This window comes from Nicotiana tabacum, chromosome 15, assembly GCF_000715075.1.
Source record: "Nicotiana tabacum cultivar K326 chromosome 15, ASM71507v2, whole genome shotgun sequence".
Classification (NCBI taxonomy): domain Eukaryota; kingdom Viridiplantae; phylum Streptophyta; class Magnoliopsida; order Solanales; family Solanaceae; genus Nicotiana; species Nicotiana tabacum.
This window is the reverse complement of record NC_134094.1, coordinates 97,241,659-97,249,942: the sequence shown is the minus strand read 5'-3', so window position 1 is coordinate 97,249,942 and position 8,284 is coordinate 97,241,659. Positions and strand designations below refer to the sequence as shown.

At 30.7% G+C, this 8,284-nt stretch overlaps 1 pseudogene; it reads left to right on the top strand.

Moving 5' to 3' along the window:
• The first annotated feature begins 4,497 nt into the window (after positions 1–4,497).
• Positions 4,498–8,284, top strand: LOC107792132 (uncharacterized; annotated as a pseudogene).

Below are 8,284 nucleotides of genomic sequence, written 5' to 3'. Positions count from 1 at the left end.
CGATGTCGTGAGCAATTGAGAGAACTGAAATGAGCAATTGAGAATGAAAGTTGATTGCATTAATTAATGAAAACTATTACAAAAGACTACGCGTTGTCGGGGGAGGGGGGAGGGGACATCAGGACAGAGAAATGTTTGCTTGCTTGAATGTTTGAATGCTTGATCCCCCTTAATAATGCTTAAAAAAATAAACCAAAGTTACATGACTTGACCTATAAAAGCTGTAGAAGCACACTGAAAGAAAATGAAGTAAAACTACTCTATAATTACAATGAAAAGGACTTAGTCTTCTACAAGTTAGAAGCAAGTCCGTTGGCAGCAACTTTGTCTTGAGCATCAAGGTCTGTGCACACAGTGCTGTCGGCGCGCACGACACTATTTGTATTTGCCTGCGGCTGGGCGCTGGCACTTGGCATAAGGGTCTGCGCGTGCGGCATTGTTGGTGCGCGCGACACTGTTGGAATCTGTCTGAGATCGGGCGCTGGCAAGACATCAGGATCTGCGCGCGCGGCGCTGTTCGCAGCATGCTGGTCTGTGCGCGCGATACTGTTGGCATTTGCCAGCCGCTGGGAGCTGGCGAGGACTATCGGTGGGGCGATAGAAGCTCATGTACGCTTGTCACTTAGCGCTGCCGAGACCACGGGGCCGACCGTGGCGCTGGGCGTTGAGAGGCTTGTGAGGATGCCACGTGGCGCATCTAAGGGGTCATGGGGCGTGGCCGGAAAGAAGATCAATATTCTTTATTTTCAGAAATTTATACTTTTTTCTTTGATTTTTTGTTTCATAAATTAAATACATCGTAATAATATTCATGTATTTCTTATAAAAATTATGCACTTGTTAATACGAGGTAATGCGCAACACACTTATTACAAGAATAAGTATATATTAGAAAGATGAACTTTGATTCGTCATGTTTTCACTTATTAAATTGAATATGGTCCAAAGTCGCACATCCATACACATGCTCCATTATTGTATCTTGATAGTGGAATCTGATGCTTCCCACTCATGACCTAATTCTTAATTTTTCTTCACTTCCTATTTCAACATTGACAAATTCCTGGTCTCTAGAAAAGTAGAGTATAAACAAATACTAATAGTAAGAAATAGTGGAAATTGATGGAGATAGGACGCAAAACTTTTCTTATCTTCCACAATTTCCAACTCATTTGTCAGGATTTTTCAACTCATTTGTTAGGATTTTTCTTGGATGTCTTCTGTCTTTCGGCAGTTTTGTCCAAATCCATCACTATCTTTATTTCTTCTTTCATTGGTTCTGGAACAGAGGAAGAGTAAGAGAAGACTCCACATGTAAGTGAGGCAGAAAAAAAATCGCAACGATTAGACTCCAATCTTGATCTTTTCTTCTTTCTCTTTATCTTTTAAAAACATAAAAATACAAGGTAAGACCGTTCCTGAGATCCAATGTGATCTCATTCTTCCCAAAATATAGCGCATAACGGAAACTTAATACACCCGTTGTTCTTTTAAGTAAACATATGCATGAATGCTAACTAGTATTATGCATGTCTCAATCAGCTATTTTTTTTTTGGTTGAGACATTGCACTTGCATCTAGACAAGTATTACAGCTGAAAAATATTAGATTGGAGGTATAAAGAAAATACTTATTTCGGGCATTTTTAGAGAAGATTTCTTATATATATCTAAAAAGGTCGAAAAACTAAAATAAACTAAGATGCTGATGACACTGAATTTCAATTTGATTCTAACTTTAGAACTTGTGATTTTCTTTTTCTTCTTTATATTACGCGTGATTTTCTAATCAGATTAAAATTTATTTAGCCGTTCTATATATATATTTCATTGGGTTGATATGTTAGTGAATAGCTGGGGAAAGGAAAGTAAAAGAGGGAAGGGCGATAAAGGGATTGAAACATTTTTTCACTATTAGATATCACTATGCGCGGTTAATATTAATTTAATTATATTGTGATCGGGCTTGTTTGAACATATTATATCATATTGGTTTAATAAATTTGAATTGTCATCTTATTTTTCAATATAATACATTAAATTAAATGGAGTTATATAGTCATTGAATAACTTTTTTGTTCTATATTCTTTATTCTATTATCCAATGTTTAGCATTTTTATATTGTTAATAGAAATTTTTTATTAGCAAATTACTTTGTTTAATATTTTTGTCTGCTCGCTTTCTTTTTTTAATATAAGAGAAGATATATATTTTATTAATGTTAAAATATTTTTTTTTTAAATTTTATTCTGTTGTTGTCAATAATATTATGTGAATTTTAATGAATAAAATCTCTATTAAATTAAAAAGAGTTGTATAGTCATTGAATAACTTTTTTGTTATGTATTTTTCTTTCTTTATTTATTATATTATCCAATATTTAATATAATTGCATTGTTAGTAGAAATTTTTATTAGCATATTACTTTGTTTAATAGTTTTGTCCACTACTTTATTTTTGTAATATAATAGAAGATATATATTTTATTACTCTTGAAATATTTTTTTATTTTAAATTTATTCTAATGTTCTCAATAATATTGTCTGAATTTTAATGAATAAAATCTCTATTAAATTAAAGAGACTTGTATAGTCATTGAATAACTTTTTTGTTCTATATTTTTCTTTATTATACTTATCCAATATTTAGTATTTTTACATTGTTAATAGAAATTTTTATTAGCATATTACTTTGTTTAATATTTTTATCTACTATTTATTTTTGTAATATAATAGAAGATATATATTTTATTACTCTTGAAATATTTTTTATTTTAAAATTTATCCTATTGTTCTCAATAATATTATCTAAATTTTAATGAATAAAATCTCTATTAAATTAAAAAGAGTTGTATAGTCATTGAATAACTTTTTTGTTATGTATTTTTCTTTATTATATTATCCAATATTTAGTATTATTTCATTGTAAATAGAAACTTTTATTAGCATATTACTTCTTTTAATATTTGTATCTACTACTTTTTTTTTATAATAAAATGAAAGATATATATTTTATTACTGTTGAAATATTTTATTATTTTAAATTTTATCCTATTATTCTCAATAAAATTATCTGAATTTTAATGAATAAATTTTTTATTAAATTAAAGAGACTTATATAGGCATCAAATAACTTTTTTTATTTTGTATTTTTCTTTATTATATCATCCAATGTTTAGTATTATTACATTGCTAATAAAAACTTTTATTAGCATATTACTTTATTTAAATTTTTGTATGCTACTTTATTTTTATAATATATTTTTCTTTATTATTTTATCCAATATTTAATATTACTGTATTGTAAATAGAAACTTTTATTAGCATATTACTTCGTTTAATATTTTTGTCTACTACTTTCTTTTTATAATAAAATGAAAGATATATATTTTATTATTGTTGAAATATTTTAATATTTTAAATTTTATCCTAATGTTCTCCCTAAAATTATCTGAATTTTAATTTATCTGAATTTTAATGAATAAAAGATCTATTATATTAATCGAATAACTTTTTTGTTTTGTACTTTTCTTTATTATATTATCCATATTTAGTATTATTGAATTGTTAATAGAAACTTTTATTAGCATATTACTTTATTTAAATTTTTGTATGCTACTTTCTTTTTATAATATAATAGAAGATATATATTTTTATATTTTATATTTTATTCTATTATTCTCAATAATATTTTGAATAAATAAACCTTTTATTCAAAAATTATTAAAAATTAATTAGTTAATAACTAATTATTAACTACTTATGCCATGTGGCTTTTTTCTAGACTGCCACTTGGCTTAGGGAGAAGATTTTTTTCTCTTTTTTTAATAATATATAGATTATTGCAGAAGAGCAAAATATGCAATAAAATATAATTTTCTACACCATTGATCGAAAAATTAATATTTAGGCAAAGTCGTTTTATTATAGAAATTAGGGGAAAATTTTCAAGGGAAAGAGATAAAATTTACACAAGTATTCTTTTGCAGTCAACAAATTATAGGAAAGACAGATTGTGAGCAATAATATTCAGAAAGTCAATAGAACTCCAAATCATTTATTCCAGTTTGAATATGTCATGTTGACCGCGGAAATTAATATTATTGATTTATTTCATTTTGGAAGGTACCAAATTTTTTAGCACCGCTCTATTTCTTTTAGTCTAATGTGCTAAGTTTGTTTTGTCATAATTTTCCAACCACAACTTAATATGTTCTTTCACTATCATTAATATAATTAACTTAATATCTTAAATTGCGCGATCAGTGAACATAGCCTTATAAGATGGAACGATTGACATAGTGCTAATTTGACTTCTACAATATATTAATGATTGTAGAATTTATTAAAATAATAGTTGAAAAATAGTGTGTGTGTGTATATATATATATAATTTTTTTTTTATAATGATTTTGAAAAATTCTGAAGTTCCAAAAATTAAATACAAATAAAATAATATGAAATATTATATGAGATTCCAAAATAGAAACAGTATACTGTATCATGAATTTAAAAGAGTATATGAAAAATTATAAAGGTGGAAACTTCCCTGAAAACTTTCATTTTATAGATCTAAATGCCATGTGGCGGCTATGACTTGTACCATGTTACATCCCAGGATCTAAACGAGTACAACAACCATATTTTCAAACGAGGACCTTTATTTTTAATGTTAATTGTAAAATCTGTTTGTCCTTTTTCTGTTATTGCTTTGCATTTCTCTTAGAAAATATTCACATATATACACACACACTTAATATATATACTCTTGACTCTGCTCTTTGTATGTGTCTGAGGGAGAAACCAGCTAGTCATAACTGAAGTTGCATGACATATTTCTTGATAGAAGAGCTGAAAATCCCACCATTCTGTTTTCTTCTCCCCAGGTACGACATGAATTAACTAATATTCACTGTCTTTGATTCAATATATAGTTAAACACCTCTAAAAAATGCATATATGGTGTGTGCTTATTGTCTGTATTCACTGTCTTAAAATCTTGAATCTGCCTATGAGTATTGCAGTTGATGGATCTATTGATTGTTTGCTCTTTGTCTCTTTGAATGTGTTGATTTATGTGAGTGATTCTCATGTTGGGTAATTGTTTTTGGTTTCAAACAGACAGTAATAAAAGGCAAAAGCTAGATTTGGGATATATAACTGTTCTAATCTGGAGTCTGTTAGTGCCAAAGTTTTGACTTTTTTCATCAGCCAAAAGAATTGGTTACTATATTGTATTCAAGAAAGGTGCATCTTCTCTTTCACAAATTTACCATTCTGTTGTAGGTAGATTATGGAGTAAAAATGACCACAAGCTTTCTATGTATCGATCAGAAAGTTTTAGTTGGTCTACTATCTAACTTTACTTATCTGACTTTGACCTTGTGACATAGGTGAATGGCTGATTGTTTGTGCCTTAAATCACCAATTGGAGAGAAAATGACCTGTCCCTGTAAAGAGGAAAGCTATTCAATAATGTTGCAACAATATAATTTGTAGAAAATTAGCAGGGTTTGTTGATTAAAACTAGTTTCACATTCCTACATGCTTCTGGTTAGACACACGACAGAGGGCTTGTAGTACTCCCTTTGATTGATCTGGCATTTTCTTCGCTTAGGTTGTGAATCACCTACTAAAGATGCAGGCTATGTTGCTCGGACACTCCGAAATCGTTATCGGATGTATTTTTGGAGGATCCGACACGAGTGCGGCCTCATTTTGGAGAGTCCATGCAACATAGGATGCAGGTGTGCACGTCTTATTTGAGACTGCTTGGGTACCAAAAGTCATGTCATAGGCTCAAATCATACATAGTGTGGGTTTTTTCTTTTTAGATTGAACATAATGGAATAGATTCATTCAGTAATTTTCATATTAAGTGTGACTCAGCAGTAGCATAGGCTTGAAAAAATGAAATGCAAATTCTTTTAGCTCTACTTATGTCATGGTAATTTAAAGCATCATTTGTATGGAATTTCATTTATGAAATGTATTTGCAGATAGGAAATCTTATGACTGTCAAATAGAATTAAGTTTCAGCTGCACTATGTTTCTTTACTTCCAAGTAAAACCTGTTCCCTTTGTCTAGTTTTATTTATGAAAATGCATTTGTTGGCACATGGGAATTCAATGCTATAAGTAGTCGATTGGTTAAAAGTCCTCACCTTGTTTATACGGGTTTTTCTGTACAGTTAAATCACAAGTATTAGACACCAGTAGCGGTAGCATTTAACATGTTTCGTCGCAAGAGCCATTCCCATTGTGATCAAGGGGGTGAGGATCAACAGCACAAGGTAACCAACTGTTGAAAAATTTATATTTGTACGCCATGTTTTCTGTTTCTCAGTGTTCCTTCAATAAATTCATTCTTTCAAACTTCAATTGCAATATGCTTCTGGAAAATCTTGTACTTTGCTTATATACTTTAACTAGTCTTTTCCTTTTTAAAAGATGCATAGTAGCTGCTATAAAAGCTTATCATGGTAAAGTTTGAAAGAGGATGATGCTGTTTTCTGCATATCTTCTTGATACTTCTGAGCAGTTGTGAACGTATTCTAACTATCAAATCTGTCTGCTTTTAACTTGTTCTAATGAGGCTGTTAATTTTATTGCAGGTTAAGGAGCTTCGGACTTCCTTGGAGCCACTATCAGGGCTCAGCTTACAGTACTGCAGTGATGCATGTTTAAGGAGATATTTGGAAGCGCGGAACTGGAATATGGATAAATCAAAGAAGATGTTGGAAGAGTCCCTAAAATGGAGGTCAACTTTTAAGCCTGAGGAAATCCACTGGGTAAGAAAAGAGATAAGTTTGTATGCTGTGGTCATAAATTGAAGAAAACAGAACTGCATGATAAACCATTTGTTGTGATTTTGCATACATGAAAGATTTGACATTTTTGTGACTGTCTCCTTTATATTTATTTACCAACGATTTGTTTGTCGTAGTTAATCGTGTTGGCAATAGATGGTTATTAAGTATGTATACAGTGTTTTGAGTGATCTGCCTTTCCATCTGTAGATTAGATTTTGCTGTAGATTTTTGTCTCTAAACTGCTGGTACTTTTGTATGTACTGACCATATAATGCTATTGCAATTTGTTAGAATGAAGTTGCAATTGAAGGGGAGACAGGGAAGGCTTTCAGAGCAAATTTTCATGACCGCGATGGGAGGACCGTTCTTATCTTGAGACCAGGAATGCAGGTGATGTAAAAGCAAGTTGAAGTTTTCAAACTGTCTTATTGTAACTGCTGAGATATTCTTGAATCAGGGTTTTACAGTTCTTGCTTATATTTTCAGAATACAACATCAATAGACAACCAGATGAAGCATTTAGTGTATCTGATAGAGAATGCCATTCTTAATCTTCCAGAAGGTCAAGAGCAAATGGCTTGGTTAATAGATTTCACAGGATGGTCTTTAACCAATAATGTTCCCATCAAATCTGCTCGTGAGACGGTCAATATTTTGCAAAACCATTACCCTGAAAGACTTGCTATAGCATTTCTGTACAACCCTCCGCGGATTTTTTAAGCATTTTGGAAGGTTTGATCTGAATCTTTTCTTTTTCTTTCACCTCTTACCCGTTACTTGATCAAACCAAAAACCATGCAAAACTTTCAATTCTTCAAATTAATCAGTAATTTCAAGTGTTCTAACATTGCAGATTGTATTATGTTTACTGTTTTAAAAGGCCAAAGCCTACATTGTAGATACCAGCATATATCATTGACAGCCTAAGACTGCATTTTCCACTTGAGAAAAACACTTTCATTACTTCTTTTAGGAAGTAGAGATGTATTCAATAAATGATCTTACCTTTTATTAATGCTGATCTTCTTTTTTTCTTGTTCCAGATAGTCAAATATTTTCTGGATACCAAAACATTTCAGAAGGTCAAATTTGTTTATCCAAAGAACAAGGATAGTGTGGAACTGATGAAGTCATACTTTGACATGGATAATTTACCAACTGAGTTTGGAGGAAAAGCAACTTTAAACTATGATCATGTGGAGTTCTCAAGGAAAATGGTTCAAGATGATATGAAAGCTGCCAAGTTTTGGAGTTTTGACAAGCACCACCCTGAAACTAATGGCTACTCTGCAGCAGAGGTTACTCCAAAGCCTGAATGTATTGCTCCACCTGCCATAGCTACTTAGATGCTTTGCTAGAGTACCAGCTTATTGTTCTGTGTCTTAACTTGAGTTAAATATATTACAAGAAATGTAAGATCTTAAAAAATGCACTTCCAGATCATGCAATAAAAGTTAAGTGATTTTGTTTCCA